This window comes from Rhinolophus sinicus, chromosome 15, assembly GCF_057876585.1.
Source record: "Rhinolophus sinicus isolate RSI-liver-muscle chromosome 15, RSI-T2T, whole genome shotgun sequence".
NCBI lineage: Eukaryota > Metazoa > Chordata > Mammalia > Chiroptera > Rhinolophidae > Rhinolophus > Rhinolophus sinicus.
Window position 1 is genome coordinate 106,452,500 of NC_142515.1, and position 13,423 is coordinate 106,465,922.

General features: G+C 38.7%; 1 long non-coding RNA gene across 4 annotated transcripts in view; it reads right to left on the minus strand.

Moving 5' to 3' along the window:
- LOC141572730 (uncharacterized) overlaps positions 1-13,423 on the minus strand; it is a 16,995-nt gene continuing 3,572 nt past the window's right edge. For all 4 annotated transcript variants that reach the window (XR_016019063.1, XR_012498168.2, XR_012498167.2 and 1 more), the window contains 2 exons: positions 11,734-11,789; positions 1-7,971 (listed from right to left, as the gene is read on the minus strand). This is a non-coding gene — a long non-coding RNA (uncharacterized LOC141572730). The remainder of the gene's footprint in view (positions 7,972-11,733; positions 11,790-13,423) is intronic.

Consider the following 13,423-nt stretch of genomic DNA (forward strand, 5'->3'; position numbering starts at 1 on the left):
TGGTCATTCAGCAATATCTTTAATAGTGTAAGAGTGTCACCGAAACAGGGCTAGAGTCCAGCTAGAAAATTTAATGCAGGTATTTTGACAGTCTCGTACTTTTATTCAACATTTTAGTAACTTTATGGGGCAAGCCAGCCTTTCTCACTTATTGAACCTTTTGACTTTTTAAAAATTGTGCTTGTAAAACATAAGAGGAGCTCATGAGTTGTGATTTGATTAAACTAGACAGCAAAATATGATTTCAGATTAATGGTTGGAAGAAATTCAATTTTGATTCATGTTTTTCTTTAAACCTTATGCATTAAGAAGCTAGAGAAATTACCTTTTATTTTAGTGACTATAAAAAGTATAAAACATTTTAAAAGATATATCAGATAGCCCAGTAGCTAACAAGTTAATATTTGTTGAATGAATACTAATATATAGATAGCATGGCGATTATTAGTTATTTAAGGTGAATGTGAACCAATTTGCGTATCAAATGTTCCTTACTCATATATCAAGTCATTTCTGATATTCTTAGGCTTGGCACACAATGTCTTAAAAATAATAGCAAGTCCATTCATAGCACATACTGTGGCCCAGACCTTGTTCTAAGACATTTTCTTCCTATTGTCTCACTTACCCCTGGCAATAATGCTATGAAGGGAGTGATATTATTATTCCCATTTTACAGATGAGAAAACTGATACACAAAGTTAACTACACAGCTAATAAACAGTTGAGCAGTGATCTGAATCCATCAATCTGGCACCAGAATCTGTCCTCTTACCTACTATGCTATACTCTCACAAGGCAAATTACTTCAGAAGAACAAGCACATAAACAATTACATCAATATATATGGTAATTTCTCATATAAAGATTTTTTAAAAATGCAGTTTCAAAGAAAAATATCACTGACAAAAAAATTGTTTTTCACAGAATGGCTATCAACCAAAACCTTTATGGAAAGTTTCCATTTCAGGGAACATATTTTCTGAAATGATGGCCTCAATAATGGTTTAAAATTTCCATTTCTGTTGTTCCTTTTTGGCTATGATTCCTTCTCTCAGCACTGTCTGAATTTACTTGCCTCCCCTGAGTTTCTTCTCTTTCAAAACGTATTGGTAGTAAAAAGACACCTTCGTGTGACCCTCAGGCTACCAAATTGCTTACTTAACAAAGACTGTGCTTCCTCTTTCTTCAGCTCCAATTAAATGCTTATTCATTATAATTTTACCCTTCCAAGTTATATTTTCAAAATCACTGTGTTCTTTCATCAGATATGACTGGTGTCCAGCATGTAAAAAACTTTCTATCAGAAGTTAGCATTAACTTCCAGCTGTTTTTTAATGGACTTTCTATTCTCTTGTATTTGTTTTTTTTTTCCAGTCAATTATCACACTAAGTATTATAGATTTAAACGGTGTTTTTATATCTGTTAGAGGGCAAGTCCCTTACTTTTATTGTCCCAAAACATTTTTTTGGCTCATATTTATCTTTCCTGATAGTTTTTATGATCAACTTGTCAAGTTTTAAAATTTGGGGTTGGGATATTTATTGAAATGCACTGAACTTAGATTAATTTGGGTATATTTTCTACTGTTCCAATACTGATTTTCTCATCCAGGAACTCAGCAAGTCTCTCCATTTATGCAAACTTTCATTTCCCACAATAACGTTTCATAGTTTTCTTTTCACGGGTTTCACGTTCCTTTCCGAATTTAAGATGAAAACATGTTTTGACCACTTTAAATACATTCTTTCTTTCCTTTTCCTCCCCACCCCCTCCTTTCTTTCTTTCCTTTCTCTTTCCATCCCAAATAGGCTGTAAACTCTCGCAGGATTGGGAATGAATTGCCCTTATACCTCCTAAGTGACTGAAATAAAGCTATGCTAGAATGGTTGCTAAGGAAAGAAATACTTGTACAATAAATAAATGAGTGAAAGGCTTGATTCATAAACTAGAAATGCAACAGGAAGAATCTGGAGGATATGCCAGAAAAAGATTCAAAAGAATTATAATTCCTTAAAAATGGATGATAAATTATGGCTTAGTTATACCATAGGGCAGGTTTCACAAGCTGTTTGATTTTTTTTTTTTTTTTTAACGATGACCTGGATATCAGACGAATTCTCCCAGTGCAGATTCACTCATAGGTCCGGAGGAGATAAATATATGCTTCTGATTTCCTCAGACAATGAGGAAAATGCCAACGTTTTCCTACTTGTGAGGGTTCCTGAAACACTATTTTCATTGAAAATCAAGGATGATTGAAACTTTTCTTTTAGAAAGGACGTCTGCTGCCTAAATGTCACAGATTTAATTGGTCTTTTAAATAAGAAACAAGTTAAACTCTAAGACTAACTCCTGTTAGGACAGAGGGTGGAGCCCTCTCTACACTTTGTCTATCACTTCATCCCCTCATATTCCATCTGTTGGCTAGAAAAATGTCATCGTTGCAGACTGCCGCCATCCTTCTGCCCCGACCTCCCACCGCTGTAGACAGGGACAAGATCAGCAGACATTGCTGTGGAGCCTCTACACTGTGTGTGTGTGGGGGGGAAATGGGGGGCCAGGAGGGGCACATTTTCGAGGCACTAGAGAGGTCGTACCAGCAGACGACAGACCCTCTCTGTTCTGGAGTCAGAGCCTGGAAGTGGAGGAAGACTTCTTAGGGAGCAGGAATTCATGCCGACAGGAATCTTCCCCCTCAGTGAGACTCCTGTTACAGCCTCATGAACAGAGCCTGGGGTGTGTGGGCAAAGGATTCATCTTGCTGCTGCTTGTCCTACAGACTTCCCTGTGGCGTGGTCCCCAAGTGAGGCCTGGAAGAAGCCACTAAAAACATCCGGAGCCTGAGGAGAGCCCCGGCCTTCCTCGAGAGGGGAAGTCCTTTACGAATGACAGCTGTGCTTCTTACTCTGTGCTGGAACTCAGACCACCGTTTCCCCACCTCTGTGCTCAGTAAGTAGCAGGAGCCAAGAGGTGGCCTCAGAATTCCTGGAAATACACTTTCCGCCTCCTCCACCACACTCACAGCCTTGCCAATGTAATCTACCCTGAAACCATCTGCATAATCACATTATCCCTTTATCCCTGTTTATACCAACACCACAAGAAGCCAGGAGACTCCCAAGTCCCTTGGGCGCTCCATCTCATTTACTCCATCCCCATAAGGCTCTGTGATCTCATTCTCTTCCCTTCTCTCACCCCTCCTCTACTCCCCAAACGCTTCCCCTGCACACACCATTATGCCTAGTCTGGCAGCAGCAGCAGAATCCCTACAGATGTTCAACCTGCTCTAGGAAGGTCCCTGTCACCTTCTTGCTGGAGCTGGAATCTGAATCTCCCCAAGGAGCTCTCTCTAGTGGTGGTGTTATCTCTGTCACATCCTGTAGGACATTCCGGCCTGGAGATGGAGAGAGGGTTCTCCTTGTTCCTCATCACCCCCATCAAACTGCTCCCCCTCCTCGAAAACCCCCAGCTTTGACTGTCTGTCAGGAGACTTACCACCTAGTACCCCTCACAGTCACTTGCCCGCATTTCTTAAAGATTCTAGCAGTTGGCTCACGGTCACTCTCTCCAACAGCACTCCTATCCTAATTCTAAGTAATTTCAAGACCCACTTGGGTCCGCCTTCAGGTAGCCTGGCCTCAGCTCTTTGACCTCTTCTCTTCCTATGATTTTGCCTTGCACCCTGTGTCAGTCACTCACGTGAAATCACACCCTAGACCATGACATTATCTGTATCAATAACTCCTTCAAATTCGCAATGTCAAGCATGCCTCTGGCCCCACCTCTACTCCCGCTAGTACCCCGACGCAAACAGTCCTTTCATGCCTGACATCTACAGCCCCTTGACTCTCCCCCCTTTTGGTTACGCCTCATCCTCGGGTCCTCTCATTCCTGGTTACTTAGCATGAATCCCTTGGTCGGTTACTATAAGTACTCGCTTGCAGGGAGCACTCATTGTCTCTAATATGCATCCTCCTTTTTACAACATGACAGAATCGCAGCCAAGCACGTCGTGGACCATACACTACATTTCCAGGGCTTCCTTACATGTAGCTGTAGCCATAGGACTACAGTTTTGCTACTGGAATATAAGCCTAAGTAATGTGTGGCACCTGCAGGCTGGGCCCTTAAAACCAGAGCGATGCTTTTTCCTCACATTTTCTTCCCCCTCCTGATGACCAGTAATAGATGTGCCTGCTATCCAGTTTCTATGATTTAGGTGAGAAGAAAGCCCCAGGTTTTCTCTTGAAAGAGAAGCAAAACAGAAGGTCCCTTTTAGTCCCTAAATTATCATTTGAAGCTGAGACCCAATAACCTGGAATGGTCACGTCTGCTTGTTGCTTAAAATTGAAATAAAATCTGCTTTACGTCATAGAACTATCATTGGGTTGCTTTGTTACCGCCATCTAGCTCTACTTTAAATGATACAACTCTCAACTCCTTGGCGCTCTCTCACTTCCTAATTCTCACCTAGCAAAACCACAACCCTGGTAAACTCACCTCTCTCTCTGTCTCCAGCACTCAGTCATGGAATGTGGCCAGAGGAAAAGCCTTGCTGATCAGGCTCACGTTCAGTGCTGCCTGGCACTCACACCCTCTCCCCACACACTCACTCTCCCACCCTCGGAGACAAACTATTCTACCCCTTTCTCACTCAAACCGCCAGCATTTTGCCCCCATCATCAATCTTACCTGATAACCCTTCATTCTGTTTCATTGAGGAAACTGAAGGTTTCAGAAGAGAATTTCAACAAGTTCTTATCTCCTCATCTCCTCACATCTGTGACCCCCTTTTTTGTCTTGCTTCGCTTCCTATTACTATGGGTAAGCCGTCCGTACTCCCATTTCACGTCTGCACTCGATCTCATCCCTTCTTGTTTATTCAAAGACTTTGCTCCAACAATTCTCCCTTCTCTGCATTGTCAAATTTTCTCTCTCTACTCCATCTTTCCCAGAACATACAAATATGCCTTTATTTCTGCCACCTCGAAAATGTTTAAAAACGCTTTCAAGCTGCCTTCCCTTCCAGCCGTCCTTTCATCTCTGTTCCCTGTTTACAGCAAAGAGCCTAAAAGATATATCTGTATTTCTTGAAACAAGCTTTTGTCTTATGTAAAAACTTTTGAAAAATTTCAAGCAGACACAAAAGTAGAGACACAGTACAGTGAACCTCCATATATCATTACCCAGTTTCAACAATGACAAACTTTTTAAATGGGGATGATCACTTCGTAAGGTAACAGTTACAAACATTTGGTCAATCGTATTTTATTGACCCTTTCCCCCTAAAGCTTCTGAGTATTTTAAGGCAAATCCCAGACATATCATTTCACTTGAAAATACTCCAGTATACATCTCTAACAGATAATGACTGTAAAAAATGACAACTACAACACCAATGTTCTACCCAACAAATCTAAATACATAACCTAGATTCCTAGATTAGCTCTGAAACATCTTTTTGTTATAGATTTGCTCAAATCAGGCTCTAAACACATTGTGTTTGGCTGGTATGCCCTTTAAGTCTTTTTTCATCTCTAACAGTTTCCCTCCCCATTTTTCTCATGCCATTTATGCGTGGTTGTTGTTTTAAGGTGATTTTTTTGAAGTTCCTGCATTCTGGGTTTGGCTGCTTGCATCCTCAAGGTTTGGTCTAGCATGTTCCTCTCTCCTACAGTTACTGTAAATTGGTAGTTATATCTTGAGGCTTGATTCTCTGCTTTCTTAAATCCATCCGAGTCATGAACTCACCCTACTCCAGCTCGAAAACTGTGTGTGTTCTCAAGTTCATCAATGCTAAATCTAATGGCCCATCCTCAGCCCGCTTCTTCCTCACTCGATCCATCAGCAGTATTTGATCACTTCATCCTTCGTGGTGCATTTGCTTTACTTAAAGGTGTCTAGAATACGATGCTCTTGTGGTTTTACTTTTACTTTACTGGTTGGCTCCTTCTTGGTCCCTTTTGTTTGTTCCCCTTTATCACTCCTGCCTCTAAATGATGGAGTGCTATAGGATAATTTCCTGGTTCTCTTCTCTATCTGCACTAACTCCACTGGTGATCTCATCCAGTTCACAGACTTTATAATTACCATCTTATACTTGCTGACTTCCTAATTTGTAGCTTCTGCCTGGCTCTCTCTCAAGAAATCCAAATTCATACAACCAACTGTCTATTTGATATATCCATTTGAGGGTCTAACAAGCATCTCAATTTGATCATGTCCATAATGTTGACACCTGAGGTCCTTCCAAATCTGCACCTCGTTTAGACCCTCAATCGATGACAACTCCATCTTTCCAGCTTTTCAGGTTAAAAAAAAAAATCTTACAATCATTCTAGACTTCTTTCTCCCACCCCAAATAGAATGTATCAGCAAATCCAGGTGACTCTGCCTTCAAAATATACCATAATCTGGTCACTTATCACCACCTCGACAGTTGTTACCTTGATTCAATCTACTGTCATCTCTTGCCTCACACCAAAGCCTTCTCACTGCTCTCTGACCCACTCCTTTGGTCTTATCACAGCAGATAAAGTGATCTTTTAAAAATGTAGGAATTGTCAGATCACTCCTTTGCTCAAAATATCCCAGTGATTCCCCAGTTTACCTGATAGTCAAAGCTGATGTCCTACGATGACCTACACGACCCTCCACGTCCTGCACCACCAATACTTTTCTGACATTATCTCCCAATATTCTCCCCCCTCACTTATTCCACTCTGGCCAAACTGACCCTCTTGCTGGTTCCATCACATGCCTGTGCTCTTCCCACTCCCCTTAGCACCTGCTGTTCTGCCTGAGACGTTCTTCCCACTGTATCCGCACGGCTCACTCCCCCTCCTTCAGGTCTTGCCTTTTTTCAGTGACTCCTTTCCTGACCACCCTCTTTAAAATTACATTCCCCTTGAAGTGGAATTGATGGGTCAAAGTGTAAAAGCATGTATTTTCGATAAAAATTTACAAATTACCAAATGATTTTCACCAAGAATATATGAATATACAATTTTCCCCCATAGCCCAGCAAATTGAGGCTAAGAATAACTTTTGAATTTTTGACAATCACAGTATATTTTTAATGTGCATGTCTTTTCTTTTGAGGGAGTCTGAACATCAGTTTCAGAGCCATTTGTATTTCCATTTCTGAAAACTTAAGTACACATCCTTTGTCCACTTTTCTAAAGAGGTGGGTCTTTTTATTATATATTTGTAGGAACTCTTTCTTCATTATGGAAATGAGTACTTGGTCTGTGATATGCATTGGAATAAAAATTTCCCTGTTTATCATTTGTCTGATTTTATTTATGGTGACTTTTTCTATAAAGAATTTTTAAAATTCGGAAGTCTGATTCATCAGTATTTTCTTTTATGGATTCTGACTATTGTGTCACGCTATGGAAGGCCTCTCTCACCTGAGGTAATTTTTTTAACTCACACTTTCTTTTTTGATAACATTTAAATCTTTTATCTGTCTGAAATTCATTTTGGTACACGATGTGAGACATACTCCCCACTTTATCGTTTTTCCAGACGGCCCCCCATTTGTCCCAACGCCGCTTATTGAATGCTCCACATTTTCTCCATTCATATGAAGCGCCACCCTGGAGATTCTCAGGCAGACTGGAATGGTGTGAGCTTAGGTTGAGGTAACAGTGTTTTCTTGTTGTGAAACCTCTCCTGACTGGCAGAGACCTCAAACATGCCACTGAGAGCTGCAAACGAGTCAAACCTGTAACATGCTGAAAGCCCACACCCAGTAAATGCATATATAATGCCTTCAAATTGTAGCTTGAAATGCTGTGAGCACATGATTCTCCTGTGGTTAGTTCCTCTACCCCACGCACGTTCTCTCCAATAATGTCAAAGGTGGCAGGGAACAGCCATGTGGTTTTCGGTTGTTTGTTTTGCAGACTTAGTCCATCGACATGTGAGGAAGACCAGAGCTGACTACTCACAAATCTTTTGACCTATGGAGAAGAAAAGTGCCTTTGTAATCCTCATGTTATCTTTTAGGTTTCTTTAGATTTCGAGCACATTTTTGTGACCTCTGCATTCCAGGCTTAGTGTAGTTTTATTTCAATTAGTATAAGTTCATCCCGTGGAGCTCAATTAGCTGGGAAACCAGGCCACTGGGTGTGGATTATGAGGGCCAAAGCTTTGGTGATGGGATGAAACTTTTCAGAACTGGTGATGTCATATGGACCATTAAAGCTGGTTCACCTGGCACTACCTACTAGGATGCTTTTTAAAGTAGGACACACATCTGTTGTTCAGTGAAATTATATTAATGCTGACACTAAAATACTGCAAAATCTGGCTATATGTTTTTAATTAAGTTCTGAATTGTCAAAAATAATTATAAGAAATATAATTTCAGTTTTAAGTCTATTTGTCTGTGTTCCTTAATGAAAATACTGTATGACACAATGGTTAGGGGTTTTATTCAAAATGCAGACAGGGTTGAGTTTAATCTGGATTCTTCCACCTTTTATCTGAGTAACTTTGAGCAAGTTAATCTAACTTCTAGAAGCCTTAACTTCCTCATATATAAAATGATAACAATAGCACTTACGGTTACAGGGATTAACAAAAAAAAGTCCATTTAAAGCATAAGTAAGGCATTTCCCCTTATCCGATTGGCAAAGATCAAAAAGTTTAACAATACATTTGGTGGTGAGCGTATGGTGGAGACAGTGTAAATTCATACAACCACCACATAAAACAGCTTGGCAATATCTACCAAAATTATAAATGCACATACCAGTATATGCCTTTGACTGGCAATTCCTCTAGCTGGAATTTATTGAACACATGTACTTGTAAATGAACAAATTGATAACTGTACGCAGATATTTATTGTAGTACCACCAGTAAGAAAATATTGGAAACAACCTAAATTTCCAGGTACAATGGGCTGGTTTGATGGACTCATGCAATCAAACACCATGCTGTAGTAAAGAACAAGGAAACATTTATATTATCAAATGGGATATTACCAAGATACATTGTTAATCAGAAGAAGCCAAGTGTAGAACAGTTTGTAAAAAGGGGGATGGAAAGTTACATAACACATATACATATTTGCTTGTATAATCACAGAAATGCTCAAACAAACAAACAAACAAACAAAAACCCACTCAAGAAAATGGTAACTGATTTCCTCTAAAGCTGGAACTGCCTGGTGGAAATTTTCTAAGAATTTCCTAAGTGGCCAGGAAACTTTTTACTATATATCCTTTTTGTCTTTGTATTATACTTTGTGAATGTATAACTTATTTTTCCAAAATAAATCCATATTAAGCTTACAGAGCACTCATGACACCTAGTAAGCATGCAATACATATTAGTACTTATTTAAAATTTCAACTTAATGATAATGGATTATTTGTCACTAAAATAAAGATATCCAGAAAATTTTTTTAAATTAGCTGTTTAAAAATCTAATTACTACAAATTTTATAACATAATTAATTTTAAACAATAAAATTGTTCTTACTATAAATTATAAAGGCATTTCTTTTGGCCCATGAAGACCTACAATCTGGGTCCATTACCATTTAATTTCTCATAAAGTATTAAAACATCTCATAATTTAAAAAATCTACTTATGCAAACAATATGACTAGAAGGAAAAGTTTTCCATATACACATGAAAATTTCTCATGAGTTAGCCTGTGAGTAATTGGAGTTTTTGGTAGATAACAGGTGTCATTTAAGCTTCTCTCAAACATGACTAGATTTTGAAGAAGGAATGAAAATACTGAACGCACTTCAGAATTATTTATTTATTTATAGCTGAGCTTTACTTGTAGTTCTGAGTTTTGAGTAAATTTGGATAAACTGACAATAAATGGGGAATTCTTTTTCTATTTGACATACATATTCAGACTATCAAGCTGTACAAGCATTTTTCTCAACAAACTGTGCATCTAGGTTTCTCACTCTTATCAGATAGTCTACTATTAACATTCCATCTTGTTCTCCCCCAGACTTTGGTAATGATAGCTTCTCCCCTTTCTCTAGTTTTTCATTTTAATTTCTTAGACATAAACAGTTTTTAGGCCATGCTCTGTGTGTGTGTGTGTGTGTGTGTGTGTGTGTGTGTGTGTATACACATATATATATACGTATATATATGACATTAATATGTGTTGTTCTAGACTCTAATCTCTTAGTTTAGTCAAGTAGTCTCTGGAATTTAAGAAGACTTCGATCAAACAGCATCTCCCGTGTAAAACTGTTAGAGCTCTCCAAAGTCGGATCTCCCCCTTTTTTCCCACAGTGTCTTGAGTCTACCTCCATATTTATACATATATCACAATGCAAATGATGAACTCCTTAAAAACAGCAACTCTATTTTTCATCCTTATAACTATGTGCCAGGCCTAGCATGTATTAGGTACTCAGTAATATCTACTGAATAAGGACCAGCTCTTCCCAGTAGATGTTATACTACTAATACAAGTACTTCAGCAAATAGTATCGCTGTATTATATGTGAACAGTTCATTAAATATAAAAGTAAATCAAATGAAAAGTCCATAGAGTCCATATCTGGCATGACTCAAGAATCTGAATACAGAGGAATTCTGTATTCAAATTCCAATTTAATTGTGTAATCAACCATTGCAATCTAAATTCCCCATTTTTAAGCTTAAAAGATTTGTTATTTTTTTATGACCTGGACACACAGCCAGCTTCCTTCAAACAGCATAGTCCAATGATCACTTTTAAGGGAATGTTCAAGAAGCAACTGAATCTGTTGGCTAATTTTTCTGAAAAGAAACAACTTACATCACTAATGACAAAAATAAAATTTTTATTATTGGCAGATGTTCCCAAACATCCGGGTAGACTAATAGAGTGGTACTGTTTGTGACCGGGGGGGCATATTTTACGGCCTGCAATAAAAGCAAGAACAGCTCTGACAACTTGGCTGTGGGGTACGTTCTTTAGCCTAAACCAGTTTCCTCCTCTGAAATGGGATCAAAACAGCAGCCTCACATTTTTATAGCCAACGTTGACTTTTTTGGATGATATTTTGCAGTACAGATTTCTGGAGCTCTCAACAGAATCCCAGGATTTAAATAGATCCATTGTTACAATTTGAGAAAAAGTCATAACCCTCTCTGAAACCTTCCTTCCTAGCAAGGTGAGATATTCCATTCTGTGGGCAAAAATACAAGCTCAAATTTCTTTACTGCCTCCTGGTGTGGTATCTAGGGCAATTAAATTAATCTTCAATCAACGGCACTGAAATCCTTCATTTCACATTGTCACTAGCTATCGCAATGATGTAGCTACAATACAGACCTAAAAGCTTAGTTGAGAACATATAAAAGTCAGCAGGAATTGCATAAGGAACATAATAACCATTAAGCCCCGTGGCTTCACTAAATATATCCATCCTTCAAATTTGAATTCTAGAAATCTAGACACCTAGATAGACACCATTCTGGCCACCTGTAAAAATTTATATATTTATTTTTGAGGGTTACTACAAGAAAAGATCTTGGGGAGTAATACATTCTGTGTTTTTGGAATTATCAGGAATGCCATCCATCATGCTATTTAACGTCCTTCTTATAAATTAGGGAAAAACCTAGAGATAGGAGACCCATTAGTGACCATTTAAGTGCAAAAGCTCCTGAACAGGAGAGAGGTGGATTTGAGAGGCTTCAGTGGAGGACAATTAACAAACTGTGACAATGAACATTACTGAGCACTTACTGCGTGCCAGATGCTTTCTGCAGAGTGAGACCTTAAATATTTCTAGTCCATGGTACCTTCAAAAAAAAATACAGAGAGTTAGAGGAGGATGTAAGTTGAGTGTGGGGACTTATAGACGAGAGTTAAGTTTTGGACATATCAACTTTGGTGGGATGTGACATAGGAAAGACAAGTGCTAAAACGTTTATGTGCCAACTCACCTTTTTGACCTTCAAACTGTCGCCACCAGTGATCAATATTTATTTAGAATAGTTGACACTGACATTAGGATACAGAAGATACTTACAAGATATATGAAAGCATCTGGCACATCGTAGGTATTCAGTAATGTTAGTTATTTTACTTTTAATTCCTACAAATCATTCTGCCAAAGGAATTCGATTTTGCCATGAAAATAAATTATTTTTCCCCAGAGACATTTGCATGTTTATAGGAACTCTATATTGTACTTATCATTTTTAGTAAGTTTAAGGACATTAAAATAATGTTAAGATTATTGGGAATAAACGTGAAAACTATGAATTTAAGACACTAATTATCCCAAATTATTCCCTTATAGATATAATACCATTGATTGTTAACATCTCAGCAAAGTCACCAAAGACCTTCATGTCACCAAACGCAGTGGATGTTTATCAGTCCTCTTTGTACTTAACCTCCAGGTTTAACAGTCAACTTATTTTTCATTCTCCTGGAAACATTCTTTCTTTCCCTGGATTCCTGAAACCATCTTCTCCTCCTGGTTTGACTTCCTACTTTTCTTCTCTGCCTCCATTAGCAGACACATCCTTCTCTGCTTGGCCTTGAAAGATTGCAGTTCCTCAAGGTTCTGTCGTAGGACCTCTGTTCTCCCCACCCTCTATGCTCCTCCCCCAGCAATCACATCATCTCCTGGTGACAGAGACTCTACTGTCCCCTGGTAGCCTCTGTTGTCCCCATTAAATTATCATGTGCATACTAATGACGCCTAAATTTCTATCTCGATCTTAGACTTCTATTATATATCCAATTAACTGTTCAACATCTCTACTTGAATGTCTCAAAGGTACCTCAAACTCAGTGTGTCCAAGACCACTTAGGGTATTCCGCTGAAATACCTTCTTCCCGTGTTCCCCACCTCAGTAAATAGCCTCACTATCCATCCAATTGTGTGTCCCAGAAAGCCAGGTGTCATCCCTCATCCATTCTTCTGACACATCCCATACCCAATCCACTGCTTGGAGCTGTTGGTTTCTCCATATGCCCTCTCTCCATATGCCTTTCTTATTCATCAATTTTTATCCATCTTTACTGTTACCATGTTAGCACAAGCTAGAGTCATCTGTTACCACCAGTAACTGGCTAACTGCCCTCCTTACATTCATTATGTCTCCGTTCAATTGTGTTCTCCATGCTAGAACCAGAGTAGTCTTTTTAAAATGCAAATCTTTTAACGTTAACCATGCTAAAAATCCTACATTGGTTTGTCCTCAACACGTCTCAAAGTCTCTGTCAATCACTGGGCCCTTGCAGACCCTGTCTATATATACTCCTCTTTTAATTCCTACAAATCATTCTGCCAAAGGAACTGGATTTTGCCATGAAAATAAATTATTTTTCTCCAAAGACATGTACATGTTTATAGGAACTCTATATTGTACTTACCAGTTTCAATAAACTTAAGGACATTAAAATAACATTAAGATTATTG